The sequence below is a fragment of the Terrapene carolina genome, unplaced genomic scaffold (assembly GCF_002925995.2).
Source record: "Terrapene carolina triunguis isolate 2854851 unplaced genomic scaffold, T_m_triunguis-2.0 Scaffold131, whole genome shotgun sequence".
NCBI lineage: Eukaryota > Metazoa > Chordata > Testudines > Emydidae > Terrapene > Terrapene triunguis.
This window is the reverse complement of record NW_020664482.1, coordinates 1,684,191-1,707,795: the sequence shown is the minus strand read 5'-3', so window position 1 is coordinate 1,707,795 and position 23,605 is coordinate 1,684,191. Positions and strand designations below refer to the sequence as shown.

The 23,605-nt window shown below is 43.9% G+C and overlaps 1 protein-coding gene across 2 annotated transcripts in view; it reads left to right on the top strand.

The window, feature by feature from the left end:
* The first annotated feature begins 12,868 nt into the window (after window positions 1-12,868).
* The window catches only part of LRCH2 (leucine rich repeats and calponin homology domain containing 2), an 82,626-nt gene continuing 71,889 nt past the window's right edge, over window positions 12,869-23,605 (top strand). Inside the window, exon 1 of one of the 2 annotated variants that reach the window (XM_029911860.1) lies at window positions 12,869-12,906. The gene's annotated coding sequence lies outside the window, so the exon portion shown is untranslated. The remainder of the gene's footprint in view (window positions 12,907-23,605) is intronic. The other variant, XM_029911861.1, reaches the window with a different exon arrangement.

The following is a 23,605-nucleotide window of genomic DNA, read 5'->3' as shown; positions in this document are numbered from 1 at the left end:
CTGGCACCCTCCTCGGCCAGCACCCACCCTTGGCTCCCTCCCTAGTCCCCAGCCAGCACCCGCCCCTGGCACACTCCCCAGCCCCTGGCCAGCACCCGCCCCGGGCACCCTCCCTAGTCCCCAGCCAGTACCCACCCCGGGCACCCACCCCACTCAGCACCCACTCCGGGCACCCGCTGCAGTCCCCAGCCAGCATCTGCCCTGGCACCCTTCCCAGCCAGCACCCACTTCTGGCACCCTCCCCAGTCCCTGGCCAGCACCCGCCAGCATCTTCTCTCCCCGCCTCAGCTCCAGATAGCACCATCCCTTCCTCTCCCGCCCCATTCCAATAGCTTTAGCAGTACTCACCTCACCCTTTCTAGCACCAGCACCCCTTCTTCCAGCAGTAGCTTTCCACCCAGACCTCCACCTATCCCAGCAGCTGCTGCCTCCTTTTCCAAATCTACCTGTCCCAGCAGCAACCTCAAATGCTCTGTCTTCTTCTCTTGACCTACTGCTCTCCTGTCTCCCTTTATTAGATTTATTTCATGAATTGTAGTGGGGGTATGGAGGTTCCACTACTTCAGGTTATGCCACAGGCTCATCTGAGTCTGAGCAGTTTTCCTCGGGGGTTAGCGCTGCCCATGCCTGGGCGTAGCCCAGAGGTGAATATAATGTTGGGAAATTATCCACCGTTTCTGAGTTATGGAAAAGGGGGAAATGGGCCTTCCCCATTTTAAGGCTTGTCACAGGGGGGCTGGCCCTTTGAAGGGAGATGGGATGCAGCCAAGTCTCCTCCCCAGATGGGGGGAAATGTAAAAGGTCGCCTGAGCCCATCAGGCCTCTGGAGAGAGAAGGAAAGATGCTAGCCAGCTGAGGCCATCGATCCTTGGTAGGGAGCAGGTGTCTGCAGGAGTCCCTGAGACACTAGGGGAGCCACTAGAGCAGTGGTTCTCAACAGATTTACCATTGTGGGCCACATATGCAGCATTCTGTGTTACGGGGGCTGCATCCACACAATATATATACTACCCATATGGCCCTGAGGATGTCACATGGGCCACAGCTGTGTGCTGATTGGACTATAAGCTGCACCCAGGTTGAAAACCACTGCCCTAGAGGGCTGTGCCTGGGTCTCCAAGCCATCGAGAAAAGCTGTACCTGGTGGAGATGCCTCAGAGGAAGGATTATTGTTATGAAGGTTTTATTTTGAGTTCTGTTTTTTGAAATGTTTTGTTACTAGCCTGGGTGGAATGGCCAGAGGGCAATTTAAAGGGAGCAGGGAGAAGCCCAGCCCAAACCCAGAAGAAGGGCAATGTAATGCCTTAGCCAAGAAGGAAGGATTTGGGCCTGGAAGACCACTGAGAACTGTGTGGACAGGCTGTCATAAACTAGACCCCAGAAGGAGAGTTTTGTTTTAAATACTTTATAGTGTGGAAAGTTATTGAGGGAAGGGGCTGCATGGCCCCCCTGTGCCTTGAGAGGGTGCCCTGGAAGTGGTGTTCCCACAAGGCCAAAAAACCTGCCCTTTAAAAATATGGTATTTTCAGTTTGTGTTTAGATTGTAAACTCTCTGGGGTAGGAATTTGTTGCTGCTCTGTGTTGGTACAGTTCCTAGCACAATGGGCCTCCATGCTGGGTTGGTCTCTAGGGACTATTGTAATACAAATGAATAATAATATGGCCTATTAAGTGCCTTCTCCTAATAGTGACCCTTCAGCCCACAAATGTTCCTGCTCAAAAGCAGCTGATGTTGCTGGTTCTACTTGGGAAGTGGTTTAAGATTAGGGCTTAAATTGGAGTTACTCAGGAATATTTTCTTGTTATTCCTGAATAGCTCCATGTGCGGGCACTGATACTATGGAAAAATAGTGTCCACACAGTTATTCCAAATAGCTGTTGTGCTCTAAATTCACACCCTACCTTAATTCAAGTGTAGACAAACCATTAAGGAAGTACAAAGCATTTAGTTCCCTTTGGATCTTGCTGGCAGGGAACAAAGATGCTTTAAAATTGAGTTGTGGTTCAAATCATTTAACACCCAGTGTAGACAATAATTTAACAAAATTAAAATTGTTTCCTTGTGGTCAGCTAGTACTATGGGACCAGCTAATACCATTTTAAGGTGCTATTTTGTGATGCATGTGATGCCAAGGGGTGTTTCAAATCTCATTAGCTAACTTGAGTTTGCTGACTCAGTTTCCACAAGCACCTCTTTTCATCATCTAGACAAAACCTGTGTCACAGACTCCTTCTTCCCTACTTCATCTGTTAGGGACCTCGATGGTATGATGAAAGATAAATTAAAAACAGATAGATGCTTCCTTATAAATCCCAAATACCATTGTGTTCCCCCTCCCCCCCCTAAAAATTAGCAGTAAACTGTAGAGCATAATTAGTATGGACTTGTTTATTGCTAAGTTTCCTCTCTACCCTTTGCTCAGTCTCCCTTTAAAACACAATCTGTGGCCCCCATGAATAAGATCCAGACCCAAGTCTTAGCACCCCGAATGGATTGCAAGTGCAAGTCAGATTCTTCAGTGGACATTTCTCTCCCTATACAAGAGAACAGATCAATCCTGGGAATGTCCATCACCCACTCTCTGAATGTAGAATGTCCTGCCAAACTATCTTCCTCTGCTTTCAATGCCTTATGGAGAAACAAACCAGAACGGAATAGAAAAATCTGCTGAAGGAACAATCTACCCTTTTAAATTGGGCTAATGTGATACTAGATGAATAGCATGTTTGTTTCTGCAATTTTATATAACAATTGCTCTGAAATCATCTCTGCTATAGGGTACATAATAAAGGTCACATGAATCATTGAACAAAGTTTGCACAACAGCAAAGTGTTGCGAGTTTCTGAGACAATGTCTCATTTTCCCCAATGTACAGTACACAGTTCAAGTGGGGGCATTCTCCACATACAATGCACTACCTGATATCCCTGGAAATAGATATGAAATTCTTGGTGATATGGAAGGAACGTGAGGGAGCCAAAGTACCAGTAACAAGAGATAGCTATGAGTCACAGTTCCTAATATATATATATATGTGTGTGGAGGGGCCTTCAAAACAGGAGTACATTGAAATGCTAAAGCTTAAAGGTGATGGAAGCGGAACAGACTGAGTCAGAATGTGGTCTAGGGGATAGGGCACTGAACTGGTAACCTGCTAACACTGCTAACCTGTCCTGAGACCTTGGGCAAGTCCCTTCACCTCTGTGGTTCTTTCTCTTCCCACATGATGCCTTAAATATTTAGGACCTGATCCTGCAAACACTGAGGAGCATGCCTACCTTTATAGTGCCATTTAAGTCAATGGCACTGAAGTTAAGCATGCAGGCAAGTGTTGATGGAATCAGGAGCTTAGATTGAAAACTCATCAGGGCAAAGATTGTCTCTTACGATGTGTACAGCCCCTAGCACTACCATAATAGAAATAACCTTTACAAGACATGGGAAAGCAGATTGAATTGCTGGGCTCACATTCAAATTGGAAAAGTGAGGGCAATAATTTAGGGAACTTTACATTTATAATACTGAAAGAATAGAATGGTGTTAAGGTAGGAACATCTGAACAACCATTGCACTGTCTTGTAGTGACACCATGCAATAACTACGTGATTATGATTAAGGCGTTTTACTGTTTCTGTTCTCACATTAGATTAATCCGATTTGTAAAGACCCATTAGACTTTTTCTTATTTCCCCCCCTCGTCACGACAGGGCAAAGTGAAGGGTGGTAGAATTCCTTACCTGTATTTTCATACTGTAACATGCTTGGATTTCTTTTAAGTTTAACTTTGAATCTCCTGGGTTTATAATACTTGCTTCTGGGATAACTGCAATATATCTGTAGTGTAGTTACTCTTAAATTGCTGATATGTACTGTCAATCTTAACTCCATTTGAACATCTTTTGTCTAGGAATTTCCGTGGCATGTTTCAATTTTTAATTGAAAATGTCGTACATGCAGGGGCGGCTCTAGCTTTTTTGCCGCCCCAAGCACGGCAGGCAGGCTGTCTTTTGCGGCATGCCTGCGGGAGGTCCCCGGTCCCGCGGATTCGGCATACACGCCGCCGAATTGCCACCGAATCCACAGGACCGGCAGACCTCCCGCAGGCATGCCACTGAAGGCTGCCTGACTGCCGCCCCCACAGCGACCGGCAGGCTGCCCCCCACGGCTTGCCGCCCCAGGCACGCGCTTGGAGTGCTGGTGCCTGGCGCCGCCGCTGCGTACTTGAACGGTAAACAAGAATCCCAAAGAGAATGTTGCTGACCCAGTTGGGAAGATTAAGGCAAGATGCATCCGCAGCATGTGACCTGGCTGCAAGAGGGAGCATGGGGGTGGCATGCACATTGTAGTTACTATCTGATGTTTCTAAGGACTTTGAGAGATGAAGTGTCAACCTTCCATATTTTTAAATTTAACTTTTATGGCCATGTTAACCTGTACACACGGGTTCTTTTCCCCACTCTGGAGCAGCACGAAGCAGCCTGAGCTTACTGGCCAGTTAAACTAGATTTACAGTTGCTTCGTATCACCAGAGAAGCACAGAGCAGCTGTACTATATGCTCCAAATTCCCCCAGCCACTTGAATCTGTCTGCATTCCTCTGCACACCTCTTCCCAATCCCTCCTCCATTCTGCACCCCATATTTCCCTGTGTTTAAGCCAAAGTTGCTTTTCTTTTAATTTGCCTTGAGGGTTACTGGACCTTTGGGGTGCACTCAGTTCATGGTTTTGAGCTTTTCTCTGCAACAAAACATGAACGGATTGCACATTTTTAAGCCCATCTCTTGATAATTGTTTGAGGCCTGACTCATTTTTGAATGCGTGGGGTTTGTAATACTGAACTCTATTTGCATTTTTCTATAGTGTTAAATTGTAATAGTTTGTGAGGAGTCCCAGGGTGTCCTTTTAAGGGCAAGTCTGGATCTGCACATCCCTGTTCCAAGTGCCATCCCTTTGAAGACGGCCATTGTGGGATTTGTAATTCCGCAGGGAGCTAGATATGGCAGGATGGAAGCAGGGCCTGCTGGGAAGAGGGAGGGGTTATGTATGGTGAGACAGATGGTAAAATCACCAGAGTTGGAAAAGCTATACTAGTGCTCATACGGTTAGGAGGGAGTGCCAGAATGCACACCCCTCATGTGCACACTTGTGTCTGTCCTCCGTCTCTTCAGGTTCTCTACAGCTGGCTCCTCAGCTGCTTGCACTGGGATAAATTCTTCTCTCTTCAGTTTTCCTCTGTAGATCCCTAGAGGAACCCAGCATAAGAACAGGGTGCCTTCTCAGAAGTTAGGGGATCTCTGGGCCAACTCTGATATTTGGTGTTTTTCTTAAAGCTCCAGCTCCTGGAGTCATGCATTATAAGAGAATCTCAACTTTTTTTTTTTTTTTAATGAAAGTTCCTAGCCCTCATAATTTTGGAGAAAAGCCTGAAAACACAAACCCTAAAGTCTCAAGAACCAGAAGGCAAATAAAATTAATCCAAAATGTATTGTCTTAACAATCATGAGATTTTTAAAAATAATCTCATGATTTTTGGGGGGTTCATGAATCATGAATGCTTGGGGCTCACCATATTTCCACTACATTATTTCTGTCTTACCCCAATCTCTTGGGTGAGAAGAATACAACGGGGGTTGCACAGATTACTTTGTTACACCACTCTTACCCATTGTAACTCAATTGACAATGGAGTTGAACCCAAATTTACTCTAGTGTGAGAGGAGAAAATTGGCCCTGCTGTCCATAGTGATCATTGATGATACAGATCTAATTTTTCCCACATTGGTGCTATTTTTGAAGGTAACTGTTTGCTTCAGTCATCTGAAATCCAGGTTTGGGGGGAGATCATTAAGATGCTGATTGAAGTAGGATAACTTGTGAAGAACTCTCTGGAGAGATTCTGAAGATCTTACAGTATTCTGTTAAATTTGCATAGAAAAGGCATCAATATAGACTTAAAAAACTGTGATCTGAACAGAGAGCCACCTGGGATGAGGTGGTGGGGGGGGAAATGTATTTTATTTTGCTTAATTTCTCTAGTGCTAAAGATACTAAACAAAATTTAGGTTAACTATGTTCGGGTTACTATGGCCATGAAATCAATTGGCAGATGTGATTGCTTGTATCATTCCAACTCTGCTGACAGAGATAAATTATTTATCCCTTTTGGCATTAGGTATTTAAATGATTGCCCTAAGAAGATTTTTGTTCTTTTTAAACCTTGAAAGTGTAAGTTAAATAAATGAATGAATGAAATCTATACATAATGAATTTTTATCCAAAGGCATTTTTATTCTTCATCTAACAAAGCCTTGGAGTTTTTCATAGTGTATCAAAGGGGGTTAGTGATGCATTCGTGATTTTCTGTAAAATCATAACAATTGCCTTTTTAAAACATTTGAAAAAGTAACAGACCTGTGAGATTTCCAATAGTGTTTCATTTCATCACATTAACAGTGAAACAATGTCACTTTATCTCAAAGGTTTAAAGGTGAGAGTTAGAAATATCTTGAATCACAGAGATTAATTTAAAAGACAGCATGTATAGCAATATATGCTGATTTGAAATGACAAAACTAATTGTATGGAACTACAGTGCAAATGAGGTTTTTATATATATTTTTTTACTCCTACATATTTATATGATATTGGGATTTAGGAAGAAACAAAATTTAATAAGCCTAGATCTTAGGGCAGTGATATCACCTTCATAGATAGGTGACTGAGATAAATAAGCCCAGATATTAGGGTTATAACCCTTCCAAACCAAGTCTGTGACCTCATAATAACTTGGCAAATATCCCATTTGCCCTGCTTTATTTAAGACAATCTAAGCACCACAGTTAATTCCATTCCACATAATTTCAGAGGCTAACAGTTTAAGAGGGAGTTTCACATGCTGAAGGTCGATAAAAGGGCCAAGATCTACTCTGTAATAAGTCTGCAACCCCAAAGAACTAAATTGGGTTGCATGAGTGTAACAGACAAATTTGTCTCTATCATTTTAAAATAACAGTTAATAAAAACTAGCCAAGTTACTGAATGTTTGTAAAGGGTAATTGTAAAACATCTGGTCACCAGGACCAGATGGTATTCTCCCAAGAGTTCTGAAGGAACACAAATGTGAAATTGCAGAACTACTAACTGTGGTTTGTAACCTATCATTTAAATCAGTTTCTGTACCAAATGACTGGAGGATAGCTAATGTGATGCCAATTTTTAAAAAGGACTCCAGAGGTGATCCCGGCAATTACAGGCCGGTAAGCCTGACTTCAGTATCGGGCAAACTGGTTGAAACTATAGTAAAGAACAGAATTGTCAGACACATACATGAACATAATTTGTTGGGGAAGAGTCAATATGGCTTTAACTGATTAAAAGACAGGAAACAAAGGGTAGGAATAAATGGCCAGTTTTCAGAATGGAGAGAGGTAAATAGTGGTGTCCCACAGCCGTCTGTACTGGAACAAGTACTATTCAACATATTCATAAATGATCTGGAAAAAGGGGTAAACAGTGAGGTGGAAAAATTTGCAGATCATACAAAACTACTCAAGATACTTAAATCCAAAGCAGACTGCAAAGAGCTACAAAGGGATCTCACAAAACTGGGTGACTGGGCAACAAAATGGCAGATGAAATTCAATGTTAATAAATGCAAAGTAATGCACATTGGAAAACATAATCCCAACTATACATACAAAGTGATGTGGTCTGAATTAGCTGTTACCACTCAAGAAAGCGATCTTGGAGTCATTGTGGATATTTCTCTGAAAAAGCTAACAGAATGTTGGGAATCATTAAGAAAGGGATAGATAATAAGACAGAGAATATCATATTGCCTCTATGTAAATCCACGGTATGCCCACATCTTGAATACTGTGTGCAAATGTGGTTGCCCCCTCTCAAAATATATTGGAATTGGAAAAGATTCAGAAAAGGGCAACAAAAATGATTAGGGGTATAAAACAGCTTCCTTATGAGGAGAGATTAATAAAATTGGGATTTTTCAGTTTGGAAAAGAGACGACTAAGGGGGGATATGATAGAGGTCTATAAAATCATGACTGGTGTAGAGAAAATAGATAAGAAAGTGTTGTTTACTACTTCTCATAACACAAGAACTAGGAGTCACCAAATTAAATTAATAGGCAGCAGGTTTAAAACAAACAAAAAGAAGTATTTCTTTACACAACACACAGTCAACCTGTGGAACTCTTTGCCAGAGGATGCTGTGAAGGCCAAGACTATAACAGGGTTCAAAAGAGAACTAGATAAGTTCATGGAGGATAGGTCCATCAATGGCTATTAGCCAGGATGGGCAGGGATGGTGTCCCTAGCCTCTGTTTGCCAAAAGCTGGGAATGGATGACAGGGATGGATCACTTGATGATTACCTGTTCTGTTCATTCCCGCTGGGGCACCTGGCATTGGCCACTGTCAGAAGACAGGATACTGGGCTAGCTGGAGTTTTGGTCTGACCCAGTATGGCCATTTTTTTGTTGTGAAGTTCATGTTGCATTCCCCTCTGGTAGGATAAAAGCTTACTACTGCTGCCACCTAACTGGGTTGCTCATTAACTCAAATGGTAGTGATCTGTGCTCTGGTGCTCAGGATCCTGGAATCAAACTCCGGTGGGGATTTTTTCTCTGTGAAGATGAAAAATATTACAGTATTCAGGAACAAGTATTCTGTATTTACTGGAAGATAGTAAATATTCTAGTTACAGTGGGATCTGCTACTGTTAATGTACCCTTGGGAAATATTAACTATACCATAAACTCAGGCTTTCCCATAGAATCTGGATCTGATGAAAAAGCCACTGAAAATGCACTAATGGTAATCTGAGAAATGATCTAATCATCATGTAACTATGACAGAAAACTAATGGAGCCAATTTCCCCCCTAGAGCATCAGAGTTTACCATATACTCTTATTGTGACACAATCACAATATAAAGGAATTCTAAAAGGCTTTTAGTTAATTAGAAAAAACAAAATCAACCCAAAAGTTAGTTGGGAATGGAACATATGCCCTCTAATTCCCAGGCAAACTATAATATCCCCTGAACTATTTTCTCGCACTTTTAGCAGTCTCAGTGTATTCTGTGTGTGGAAAGTTACTAATTTTGTCATGATAGCTGTACAAATTACCCTTAAATTGTATTACTTTAAGATAAATAATACTGTATATTAACACTGACCACTTCTGGTATCTGATTTTTTAAAAACTTGTATACGATACAATAGCTATAATGGTTTATACCATAACACTAAAGCTATAAATCCTTCCTCTTTCATTAAGCATCCTAAAATCACATGCTGTAAAAGAAAATCAAGGCATTGGCATCCTTGGAAATGAAGGTAAGATCTGTTTAACGTTTATAAGGGTAGCATTCCCCTGAAATCTTTTAACATTTGGCGTTTCCAGTTTTCTGTTTTTAAAGTGCAATTCCACATCTCAGAAGATTCTCTCAAAGTAAAAACAATGTTATTTATGTAGAAGGTTAAAAAAAAACCCAAACTGATCAGATGCACATATTCTTTGTGGCACTTCTTATTTTGGCCACAAGGGTGTGTCTATCTTTTATTTTATTTTTTTGTGATGGGGGTGTTACTTGTAGATTTTTCAGTTAGCAAGAATTAGAGGGAGCATAATTATCAGTTTTTCAGTTTGGTGGGGAGTATTGGCATCAGAAATGCAAGTTTCATTAAGATTACATTGAAATCAATGTATCACAGTAGAAAGGCTTATGTTGAACAGATTCGTCATTCACTGATCTTTCACACACCCCACCCCCCCCCATATGCTACTCACTTGCATATCATCTATTAAAGGGGATGCAAAACTGGGTCTTCTTGGGGGAAAAAGGAGGTCCAAATTATGCTGAGTTTTCTTTATTTATTTTCCCCTTGCAAAATGAACTACTGAACCATATTACATATCACCTTCTGAGTGAGAATGAATATACATTCACTGAAATATTTATCATTGTGCTATTGTAATAAATTGGATAGTGTTTGCATCACCACTGATTTCTACTTAGTGAAATCAGAGCTGTTCAATCGTATGGCAAAAGATCTCTTCTGTCAATGACCAATGGAGCTTTTATTTTCCTACAGAACATCATCCCCATGCTAGCAGATGCAGCCTGTGCTACAAGATTATTCACTCTTTGGGGCAAGGACTGTCTTTATTCTGTGTTTGTACAGTGCCCACCACAATGGGGTCTTAGGCCATGATTAGGATCCTAAGTGTTACTGTAATACAAATAAATAATATGTTCTTTTTTCTGTCTGAGTAGTATAAGATTTTTTGTTTGTTTTTTGCCTGCTATCTGTGGAAGTTAAAGATTGCTCTTGGATTTTACTGTCTCTGGCATAAAGCATATTTGGCATTTCTGAACCACATAGCATTACATGAGAATATACCTTGATAGAGGCGTCCATGGAATAAGCCAACACCAAGGTAGTGGGTTAAACCTTAATACTATCATGGGCAGCTGTTTAGGAAGTAGTTTTCATTAACTTGGCCTGACCTAGCATATGGCTAGACTGGAAGTGAAGGTGTGTGATTGCAGCATGCATCTCCATGCTAGCTTTCGTCTAGTTAGCACTGGTGACAACGGTAGTGTAGACAAGGAGGCACAGGCTAGCAACTCAACTATGTACCTTGATGCCCCGGCCATCTCGTACTCAGGAGGCTAGCCCGTCGACACTATTCTCATTGCCTGTGCTAGCTAGATTAAAGCTAGTAGGGGTATGCCTACCCACACTACAATTACACCTTTGTTTGCAATATAGACATAACCTTTAGTATGACTGCACTTTCAGAAGTGTCTTCCCTGGGACTAAAGTAAGGTTTTAATGGAAGACCACATTCTTAATTCTATCAAGAAACAGGATGTGGGAATGCACTTTGTCACGGCATACCATGCAAGTTATTTAAAGTCAAAAGAGCAAACTCCCTTAAGACACCATTGTAGGAAGACTGAATGCAACGCACACCTTCACCCCAGCTTTGCCATCTGTAAAGAATTTCTAGCTTTCTATATATTTCTAGCACGCACGCTTGCCAATAAAATACATTAAGCTCATGAACTTCATCTTTTAGGGTAGAAACCCTGTAAAATGTACTTTCTGTAGTTCATTGAAGCATTGCCAGTTGTACAATTAAACAGATGCTCCAAATGGAGGATATATCAGGGAATTTTCTTTTTAACAGATCTTCTGTTTTATTGTAGTCTGTACAATAATAAAATAGCATTTATTTATTTATTTACTTATGAAAAGATGTTCACTGAAGCAGCCAAAGGGAAATTATTTTTTTTCTTTTCTATTAATAAATCAGATGTCACAGAATAAGCCATGTCCATGTCTTTCAAAATATTCCACTACATAAAGCACTAGCACTTTAGTATTGACAGTGGTGCATTTGCCTTTTGTTCTAGCTAGAAAAATGTGGCTTGCTTCACTGCCAAAATGGGCCAATGTGTTGAGACTTTAATAGGATCTGTCCTTATTTGTACCAAGTTTGAATTTGATTATTTGTGTGTGCACGTAAGGAGAAAGGGGGGTTAATTGACAAAAGAACCACTTAACATCTGTTTCTGTTGGCCTCTCTATCTCTGCTTACATTTACACGTGTGTCCAGATGAAATCAGGCAACTGGTTCTTCAAAACAGAGAGGATGAATAGAAAGACAGTCAACCACCTAACATATCGAAACTTGACACATGAAACTGGTAGCTAAATACTGAAGGCATACTTGTGAGTGTTGTTCAATGTGGGTGTGAAAAGTGACGTTACGCATAAAAAAAGCCTCCCAGGAACAACAGTAAAGTCTGAATGTTGAATAGTTCCTGCACTCTTAAAAGCCCTCTTGGATTAATGTGTTTAAAGACATATCAGTAATGGCCTTTCTTTAGAGAGGAGACCTTCAGCTTCATTGGTGTGTTTTCTACTGTTGCCCAAGCCTTTGCTTTCTCTTTCCTATGCAAAGCTCCTAAACCCTTGTCTGTACTCAGAAACTGTAGGGCTTCAACTTGCACTAATGCAATCACGTTGCCACAAGTGGCAAAAGTGCTGTGCCTCCACGCACAGTATTCTCGCAACCACTGGTTGATCTTCGATAGTTGCACCTATCTCACAACGCCTGGCAGAGCTCCAAAGACCCTTTCTGGAGCAGGTGCATACTGTCAGTGATGTATAAAGCACATTTGGCACCTACTGGCAGCCTACCACAGTATCCGCACATGCTTCATGAAGGGCAGGGACTACTTTCTATGACCTAAAAAAAGAACAGGAGTACTTGTGGCACCTTAGAGACTAACAAATTTATTTGAGCATAAGCTTTCGTGGGCTGCAGCCCACTTTTCTAAGGTGCCACGAGTACTCCTGTTCTTTTTGCGGATACAGACTAACACAGCTGCTACTTTGAAACCTTTCTATGACCTGACACTCTCACATGTTGCAAATGCCTTGGTGGAGATTCATCAACCCCCACACATATCAAACCACTGCTGAATCAACTGTGGGCCTAGCAGCCTGCAGTGTACCAAGAACACCATTCGCCAAGGTGCTTGAAGAGATAAGGAGCTTTATTACTATTTTCTTTCTCTAAATCACTTCCATAATTAGTTAAGTTTCTTTTTATGTTTGAAATTTGAACTAGAAGTTTCCTTCTTGTCTTCTGTGAAGATACTTGGGTGGGAATGATCTTGCCTGGTTGTAGAGGCTCACAGACTAGGGTGGGGCCAGAAGGGACCATTTTGTCATGGAAAAGCATGGGGATGTTTTTAGACAGCTGGGCTTTGCTTTGGGTGTGTCTCATGTATCTGTGTCCTTTTTTTCCTTTTTCAGGCTTCAGGGGTCTGGAGATTCAGCGGTCTCGCTACGATGCGCACAATAGGGTAAGCACATTCATGGATTGCTGTGTCTGCATGCTGTCTAATGTATGAGCAAGTATGTGTTGGTTCAAAAGGCAAAGGTCAAAAATAAAACAAAGTTCTAATATCTTATAATGTACTAAACTTGTTGAAAAAACAAAGGAAGAATCTAGTGAAATGTTACTTGTAATAGGACAGTGCTTTTATTAACACAGGAGGAGAGAAGAACACCTGTGTGTTGTAATATGATGTGTTGCAGGCATGCTAGAGGGTTACAATGGAACCATTAATGCCAAAAGCCGGGGTTTAGACTGGGGCAAACGCACATGCACAAAGGCCTTATCTAGACATGTATCAGAGGGGTAGCCGTGTTAGTCTGAATCTGTAAAAAGCAACAGAGGGTCCTGTGGCACCTTTAAGACTAACAGAAGTATTGGGAGCATAAGCTTTCGTGGGTAAGTGAGGTTCTTACCCACGAAAGCTTATGCTCCCAATACTTCTGTTAGTCTTAAAGGTACCACCTCTGTTGCTTTTATCTAGACATGACTTCCTCAGGCTCTAACTCAGACATGTATTAAAGGCAGAGTGGCTTGTATATATTAAACTTCTAAAATATGTGTGTTAGCACATAACACTATACCTTAAATCCTAGACTAGACAAGGTGAAGTTCATATACAACGGATGTGGATAACCACAAAGATTCTCAAAGTGGAAGTTACCCACAAGAAGTGGAGGCTTTGTAGTGGTTTTCAGCATCCTGAAAACTAGAGGTGTGTTTTTTGTTTGTTTTTTAGCACTGTGGGGAAAAAAGCAATAAAGATAAGGAGGAAATGGAGTGCTTGTTAATAAAGACAAACTGGAAGGATGGTGAGAAAAAATGGTGAAAGATATGACAGCAGACAGAACAAGTGGAATAAGTAGTGGGTAAAATTAGACTTCAGAATCCCAGACATCAAACAAAAGGTTGGATTTATTTACCAGAAACTCTCATGTGAACACCAGTTTTCCTACCTGTTCCTCACTTAGAAACCTGGAAATCATAGGCACCCTCTCATAATAGTTAATTTTTGATCTGTAGATATGGTGACCACTCCATCATTTCAAATAACTATTCTCTTTATTAATAGATGCCTCAGCCATCCCATTTAGCCCATCCTATTTGCTACTTATACTTTCTATGGTGTGAGTGAGCTAAAGGCAGCATTTGTCCATAGGTGGGATTGAGCCAGTACTCGATATATGCTGTATCCATACTTCTCTGGTGGCCTCCAAGCACTTTTTTTTCTGAATTAATCTTTCACTAAAGTAATAGCTCTTATGGTTGCTAAGGCCTGGTCTACACTACGAGTTTAGGTCGACTTTAGCCGCGTTAAATCGACTTAAGCCTGGACACGTTTACACTACGAAGCCCTTTCTGTCGACTTAAAGGGCCCTTTAAACCGGTTTCCTAACACCACCTCGACAAGGGGATTAGCGATAAAATCGGCCTTAGGGGGTCGGAATTGGGTTAGTGTGGACGGAATTCGACATTACTGGCCTCCGGGAGCTATCCCACAGTGCTTCATTGTGACCGCTCTGGACAGCACTCTCATCTCAGATGCACTGGCCAGGTAGACAGGAAAAGCCCCGCGAACGTTTGAATTTCATTTCCTGTTTGCTCAGCGTGGAGAGCACAGGTGACCATGCAGAGCCCATCAGCACAGGTAACCATGATGGAGTCCCAGTCCCAGTCCCAGGATCGCAGAAGAGCTCCAGCCTGGACCGAACGGGAGGTACAGGATCTGATCGCCATCTGGGGAGATGAAGCAGTGCTCGCCGAACTTCGAAACAGTAAAAGAAACGGCAAAACATTAGAAAAGATCTCCAAGGCCATGAAGGACAGAGGCCATAACAGGGACGCGCGGCAGTGCCGCGTGAAAATTAAGGAGCTAAGGCAAGCCTACCACAAAGTCAGAGACGCAAACGGAAGGTCCGGGGCAGAGCCGCAAACATGCCGCTACTACGCGGAGCTGCATGCCATTCTAGGGCGTGCAGCCACCACTAGCCCAAGCGTGTTCTATGAGTCCCTCTCTGCAAACGGGGAAGCGGGTTCGGCGGATGAGGAAGATGAGGATGGAGAGAACATAGATAGCTCACAGCAGCAAGGAAGCGGAGAAACCAGTTACCCCAACAGCCAGGATATGTTTGTCACCCTGGACCTGGAAACAGTAACCCCCGAACTGACCCAAGACCCTGAGGGCACACAGGGGACCTCTGGTGAGTGTACATTTGCAAAAATTACACATGGTTTAAAAACAAGCGTGTTTAATGATTAATGATTAATTTGCCCTGGCAATCGCGGCCAGTACAGCTACTGGAAAAGTCTGTTAACGTGTATGAGGATGGAGCGGAAATCCTCCAGGGACATCTCCAGAAAGCTCTCCTTCATGTACTCCCAAAGCCTTTGCAAAAGGTTTCTGGGGAGGGCTGCCTTATCCCGTCCGCCATGGTAGGACACTTTACCACGCCAGGCCAGTAGCACGTAGTCTGGAATCATTGCATAACAAAGCATGGCAGCGTATGGTCCCGGTGTTTGCTGGCATGCAGACAACATCCATTCCTTATCTCTCTTTGTTATCCTCAGGAGAGTGATATCATTCACGGTCACCTGGTTAAAATGGGGCAATTTTATTAAGGGGACATTCAGAGGTGCCCCTTCCTGCTCTGCTGAACAGAAATATACCCCGCTGTTAACCACGCGGTGGGGGGGGGTTGAAGTGACCATCCCAGAGAATTGGGTGTGTGGGGGAGGGGAGTTAGTTGGGTTTGTGCTGCATGTTAAACCTGAAATCGCAGCCCCTCCTTTTACATTGCAAACCCATTTTAAATGGCACGGGTGCTTGGTATGGGAAATGAGGGCAGAACTGTTTGAAACCATCCCCACATGTTAAGAAGGTTAAAAAAGCCCAAAGACTATATGTCTTACCATGGCTGCCTGCAAGCTGAAATCTGTGTCCTGGCACTGCGTGAGTGATCTCTCACACCAAACCAGGAGACTCTCAATATAAGAGGAAAAATGCGACCTTGTAACGAAAGCACATGTGCTGTGTGATGTTGTGAACAGCAAAATCTAACGTGAAAGAGTCTACCCATTGTTCTCTAAAATGTATCTTTTTTAACAACCTCTCCCTTCTCCACCAGCTGCAAATCTTACTCCTTCGCAGAGGCTAGTGAATATTCGAAGAAGGAAGCGAAGGACGCGTGACGAAATGTTTACTGAACTTCAGACTGCCTCCCACGCTGACAGAGCACAGCTGAATGCGTGGAGGCAGTCAATGACTGATTTTAAAAAAGCCCAATATGAGCGAGAGGAGAGGTGGCGTGCTGAATCGCGGGCTGAAGAGGAGAAGTTGCGTGCTGAAACGCGGGCTGAAGAGGAGAGGTGGCGTCAACTTGTAATCAGAAAGCAAGAGTCGATGCTCCGGCTGCTGGAGCATCAAAGTGATATGCTCCTGCGTATGGTTGAGCTGCAGGAAAGGCAGCAGGAGCAGAGAACGCCGCTACAGCCCCTCTGTAACCAGCAGCCCTCCTCCCCAAGTCCCATTGCCTCCTCACCCAGACGCCCAAGAACACGGTGGGGGGGCCTTCGGCCACCCACTCACTCCACCCTAGATGATTTCCATAGCAATAAGTTTTAAAGTTTTAAATTGGAGTGTGTCCTTTTCCTTCCCTCCTCCCCCACCCATCCCGGGCTACCTTTCCAATTATCCCCCTAGTTGTGTGCTGAATTAATAAAGAATGCATGAATGTGAAGCAACAATGACTTTATTGCCTCTGCAAGTGGTGCTCGAAGGGGGGAGGGTAGTAGGGGAGGGTGGGGTGGTTGGTTTGCAGGGAAGTAGAGTTAACAGGGTGGTGGGGGAGGGGCAGAGGGTTCATCAAGGAGCAACAAACAGAAGTTTCACTCCGTAGCCTGGCCAGTCACAAAACTGGTTTTCAACGCTTCTCTGATGCGCACCGCGCCCTGCTGTGCTCCTCTAACCGCCCTGGTGTCTGGCTGCGCGTAATCAGCGGCCAGGCGATTTGCCTCAACCTCCCACCCCGCCATAAATGTCTCCCCCTTACTTTCACAGATATTGTGGAGCGCACAGCAAGCAGCAATAACAATGGGGAGATTCTTTTCGCTAAGGTCTGAGCGAGTCAGTAAGCTGCGCCAGCGCGCTTTTAAACGGCCAAATGCACATTCCACCACCATTCGGCACTTGCTCAGCCTGTAGTTGAACAGGTCCTGACTACTGTCCAGGCTGCCTGTGTACGGCTTCATGAGCCATGGCATTAAGGGGTAGGCTGGGTCCCCAAGGATCACGATAGGCATTTCAACATCCCCAATGGTTATTTTCTGGTCCGGGAAGAAAGTCCCTTCCTCCAGCTTTCGAAACAGAAGAGACTGCCTGAAGACGCGAGCATCATGTACCCTTCCCGGCCAGCCCACGTTGATGTCGGTGAAACGTCCCTTGTGATCCACCAGGGCTTGCAGCAGCATTGAAAAGTACCCCTTGCGGTTTATGTAGTCGGCGGCTTGGTGCGCCGGTGCCAAGATAGGGATATGGGTTCCGTCTATGGCCCCACCACAGTTTGGGAATCCCATTGCAGCAAAGCCATCCACTATGGTCTGCACGTTTCCCAGAGTCACTACCCTTGATATCACCAGGTCTCTCATTGCCCTGGCAACTTGGATCACAGCAGCCCCCACAGTAGATTTGCCCACTCCAAATTGATTCCCGACTGACCGGTAGCTGTCTGGCGTTGCAAGCTTCCACAGGGCTATCGCCACTCGCTTCTCCACTGTGAGGGCTGCTCTCATCCTGGTATTCTGGCGCTTCAGGGCAGGGGAAAGCAAGTCACAAAGTTCCATGAAAGTGCCCTTACGCATGCGAAAGTTTCGCAGCCACTGGGCATCGTCCCAGACCTGCAACACGATGCGGTCCCACCACTCTGTGCTTGTTTCCCGGGCCCAGAATCGGCGGTCCACGGCATGAACCTGCCCCAGTAACACCAAGATTTCCACATTGCTGGGGCCTGTGCCTTGTGAGAGGTCCATGTCAATTTCCTCATCACTATCGTCGCCGCGCTGCAATCGCCTCCTCCTCAGCTGGTCCTGGTTTGGCTTTGGCATGTCCAGGAGGCTCTGCATGTTTTCCAGGACAATGCGCGTGGTGTTCATAGTGCTCAGAATTGCCGCGGTGATCTGAGCGGGCTCCATGATCCCAGTGCTGGCTATGGCGTCTGGTCTGAAAAAAGGCGCGAAAGTAGTATCTGACGGACCAGGGGAAGAAGGGAGGGAGGGAGAGAGGGAGGGAGGGGCGAGTGACACCGCGTACAGGTACAGGGAATGAAAATCAAGAAAGGTGGCTTTGCATCAGGGAGAAACACAAACAACTGTCACACAGAATGCCCCCCCCCCCAAAGATTGAACTCAAAAGCCTGGGTTTAGCAGGAGGGAGGGGAGAAGCAAATGAATGGAGAATAAATCTATTTTTTACATCTTAAGACGACGGCGCAGCATGACTGATAGCCCTTGGCATTTTCTGGGTGCTTGGCAGCAAATACTGGGCGCTTGGCAGTAAGCCTTCAGGTCTATTGCACCATCTGATACCCACTGCAGTACGACAACGATGGATACCAATCGTAATATGCTATCTACTGCCCAAAAGGCAAGGGGTTGCTGCTGTGTAGCAATCTAGCCCCACGTCTGCCAGCCCCATGTCTGCCAGCACCCAGATCGCCATCGGCCTCTTCTGGGTGCTTAGCAGACAATACTGGGCACTTGGCAGAAAATAGCATACTACGACTGATAACCATCATTGTCTGCCCGGGTGCCGCTGCAGTACGACGACGACGGTTACCAGTCGTAATAAACCATCTTCTACCAAAAGGCAAGGGGCTGGTGCAATGCAGCCCCACGGCTGCCAGCCCCACAGCTGCCTGCACCCAGATCGCCAATGAAGGCTACCAGTCATGCTGCACCGTCTACCGCCAAAAGGCAGTAAGCTGCTGCTGCTGTTTAGCAATGCAGTCCCACGTTTGCCGGCACCCGGAAGAGATATGGTGACGGTAAGCTGAGCTGAGCGGGCTCCATGCTTGGCGTGGTATGTTGTCTGCACAGGTAACCCAGGTAAAAAGGCGCGAATCTATTGTCTGCCGTTGCTGTGACGGCGGGGGAGGGGCCTGACGCAATGTACCCAGAACCCCTCGCGGCACTGCTTTGCATCATCCGGGCATTGCGATCTCAACCCATAATTCCAATGGGCGCCGGAGGCTCCGGGAACTGTGGGATAGGTACCATAGTGCAATGCGCCGGAAGTCGACGCTAGCCTCGGTACTGTGGACGCGGTCCGCCGACTTCATGCACTTAGAGCATTTTAGGTGAGGACACACACAATCGGCTGCATACAACCGGTTTCTATAAAACCGGCTTCTATAAATCCGACCTAATTCTGTAGTGTAGACATAGCCTAAGAAAACTTTCTGAATATGACTCAATATGGTGCTGTAAAACAGAGTTCAGACAACCTGCTTGAAATAATTGCTCTAGGAGATGTGTGAGCGGCACCTTTTCATCTCCAACGTTACTGAAACTAGATAGAAATTCAAATGACTGCAGTTCTACATTTTTGCCCACATCCATGGCTATAGGCAAGGAGCATAGCTCAGATGGGGGTTTGCAAAGTTGGCCTTAATGCTTCCCCAACCTGGGCTCTCCAAGAGCTGGGCCAATCCCCTAGTGCAATTTAGAGCAATCTTCAGGCTGCTGTAAATTTTTCCACCTGCCAAGAATCCCTAAGATTCAATAAAGCAGCCAACTGGTGTAGCGATGCCCTGGCCTTACCTCTCTTCTCAGGCCTCACTCTTACATCAGCAGCAGGAAGGAAATTGACATAGGAGACACTACATCAGCTCTGTACCACCAAAATGTTCCCCTCCACTAAGTTTCAGAGGGGTAGCTGTGTTAGTCTGTATCAGCAAAACAACGAGGAGTCCTTGTGGAACCTTAGAGACTAACAAATTGGGAAGTGGGTTATAGCCCACGAAAGTTTATGCCCAAATAAATTTGTTAGTCTCTAAGGTGCCACAAGGACTCCTCGTTGTTTTCCCTCCACTAGGGTTATTCTTTCATGGCCAGATAGCGTCTATAAAGTGGCTGCTCCTGCAACACACCAGGATATGAGCCCTTGATTGCATACACTAAATTGTTGCCATTGGAGACCACAATTTATGGATACTTCTGACAGAGTAAAGACAGAAAAGAGAATTCCACTAAATCTGAAAGAAACAGTCACTTTCACTGAGTTTAGTGATACCCCGAAGCTGCCTCTACTCACCAACAGCTCACTCAACTTCTAAAACAAGACAGATTATTCCCACTGCTATTTGGTTGATATATTAAAAAAAAAAATCTCATGAGCAGAGGGTGGGCCTCAGCTGAAGCACTAGAACTGAGCCCCCTAACTCTTTGGGAGAGCTCAGAGATCTGGGCTTTGCGGCTCAGCCTTTTTGGTAATGACACAAACCAAAACGTCTGATGCAAATATTTCCCAAACTCTGCAAAAATGTAGGGCCTGTTCTGAATATACTGACTTGACTCCATTTCTACTCAAGAGTATTTCAAATCTGTGGCGGGTTTTAACCTGGAAATCCAGATGCAAACACTACGTCAATCTAAAATACCAGCACCGCCACCAGTTAGTTCCCTGTGAGTTGTGCTGTTCCCAGGCTGCTTTAGTGCAAAAAACCCAAAACAAAACTAAAAAAAGGGAAGTCTCATAAGAATGCCGAGATCAGGTACACAGCAGTCTCACGATGCAGAATAACGCTTGTAAACATAAGAGTGTTTGAGACTCAGCCAACCAACAGCGGACTGAACCCTAAGGATACAAATTTGTATATGACTTTGAAATCAGATCTGGAATCGTTAACAAAAAATTGTGACAACTAGAGATTATGTAGATAGATTGGCCCTGATTTTCACATATGACTGAATGTGATTAGCCAGGACTCAGAGTAGGGGGCGAAGGTAGCTTTATGCAACTTTTGTGCTCCTCTGATCCTGGTGCCAGCCAGGTGCTAGTTCTACCCCCAGTGCAACTTAGAACAGCCTGGAGGCTGCTCTAAATTGTGGCCAGCTGCAATAACTTTCAACAGGAAGTTGTGGCAAAGAGGCAACGCCAGCTATTTCTGGCCATACCGTCCTCTGGACCGACCCCAACATACTACTTATGCTAAGAACTGTGAGGATGGTTGGCATTGGACTGCCTCTGTTTTCTCCCATGTTGGGAAATCTTCAGCTGGCTGTTTAAGAGAGCATTAGAAGACCTTTCTGCCTTAGGCTGGAGCAGAGCAGATGTTCTGGCCCACTGATACTACTTATGACAATTGCCTATTTCACTTCTCATGCTACTTCCTTCACAGACTTGGGATTTTTGTAGGAGAAAATCAGTCTATTTGCAGTGACATGATCATATTGTCTGTACATGCGTGACTGCTTCCTCATTCAGTTTTTCTAAAAGATATGTTTTAGGAATTACGTTGGGGGACTCCTATGGCCTGTGTTATACAGGAGATCAGACTGGATGATCACAATAGTCGCTTCTGTCCTTGGAATCTATAAATCTCATTAAACATGCTAAATAGGCAAAGCACTAAAGAACTAAATCTTTCAGTCCTTGGTAGTTTCCTTCCTTATCCTGGCTAATTCTGTACTACTGAATTTCAGACAGATATCGCCCACACTATATTCAAGGGCTGTTCCTCTTTTGACTCATAATGTCTCAGCTGCCTCACATTGACATATGAACTAACTTGCTGACTGAAGGCTAGTCTCCTTCATAGAGCTCACGCAAGGAATTCCCCTCAGAGCCTCAAAATTAGTCATATTGCATATATAAAATTTCCACTTTAGGGAACCATAGAGAGATCTAAGTATGAAAACAAATTCTGCTCTCTGTCGCACCCTGTGCAATCTACTGAGAATCTGCTTCTGTGGATCTTACTTTAGCCTTATTCTGCTTGGGAGCATGCCTAGCCATGTGATTCTTTCTGATGGACATGTATACAGTATCTCATATTTACAGAGCACCAATTTAGATAATTCCTCATGCAGCAGAGGTAGTATTCCAGGACACTTGCTAATCACAAAATGTTAAACAATTTTACAAGTACTAATAATATTACTACAGAGCGTAGGATATTGCAACAGTGGCTTCTGATTTTCTATATCCCTCCACTTTGCATCCAAGATTGGAGTCTGAGCATCAATATTTTTTTCCACATTCTCTTCAAGTAACTTAATTTATCTTTCATGTGAGAACCTTACCTGCATCCTTTATTTCTGCTCTTTTGTATTGTCTGATGAGATTCCTTATTGATTTTTTTTCTCTCCAGAGCAAATACTAATCATGCTCTGTAGTTTGAACAGATGCTATTACTGATTTGTTTTCACCATAGCATTTATGTTCTGGTATACAGGAATTTCTGATTCTTTGGCCTAGCCTCTTGTAAAACACTTCTCTCTCTCTCACACACACACCCCCACCCACCCACCCCCTCTCAACTGGTATTATGGCTCAGTGTAGCATAGACTGTCGGTCCTTCGTCAGTTAAGACTGAGCCGATCACAACACGTCTTCCAATCTTCTCTCGCTCTGGCCATCCTTCACCATGTTTGTCCATATCTCCTTGTTAAGAAACCATCCCACCTCTTTGGAGGCCGATCGCATGGCCGTTTCAGTTCTCGCAGATACCACTCAGATATAGCTGCAGTCCATCTGTTGTCACTGAGTCGGGCCTTAATGTATACTCCTTTAAATAATATTTTTATAATAGTCATTTAAGAGTTGCCAGGGACACCATGGTAGGCTAGGATTGTGCCAAATTGTTAATCAAATGGGATGAAAATGGATCTTTCGTGTCTACCCTGCAAGTACCCTAGACTTTCATAAATGGCGCACTGCTGGTTGAAAAGGGACTATCCTTTGCTTTTTCAGGGAAATTCTGTGACCCTTCAAGCTTTACCGAATCTCCTTCTTTTCAATACACAGTGTACATTTCCTCCTCCATGTTATTAGCAAGATGATAGCTTGCAACAACATAAACCAACATGCTCCTACAGTTCTGTCTAAAATTCCTTATATTCCACACCCACTCAATATTTCTTCTTTACATCCATTCCACCAATATAAAACTTTACAGAAGACTACAGTCTCTGGATCAAACTGAGAAACACCACTGAAGTTTCACCCATTTATCCCAGCAGATGATTTGGTCTAAGAATGAATACTTTAATACTGGATTACTATGGATAAATTATGAACAGATTTTTATGATTACCTTAGACTGCAACTCCTCCTTTTTTTGTAGAAGCATTCGTATGTTGGACAGTATAACAGAGTACATGGTGAAACCTTCCATTTTATAAATTTTGCTAAATGGCTTTGGAGCAATTTACAAATTAATCTATGGGCCCCATTCTGCATCCTTGTTCATCCAAGTTGTCCCAGCCAGTGAAGTCAATGCACTACTCATGAGAGTAAGGTTGCAGGAGTGGATCCTATTCTTAAATTGGCTATTGATTGGTTATGACTGAACAGGAATTCTCACCTTTTCATGACTAATTATATTTGCATTGTATACTTTTTACAAAGACTCTTAATGCCCATAACACAATGTGAGGTGGAAGATGACTAT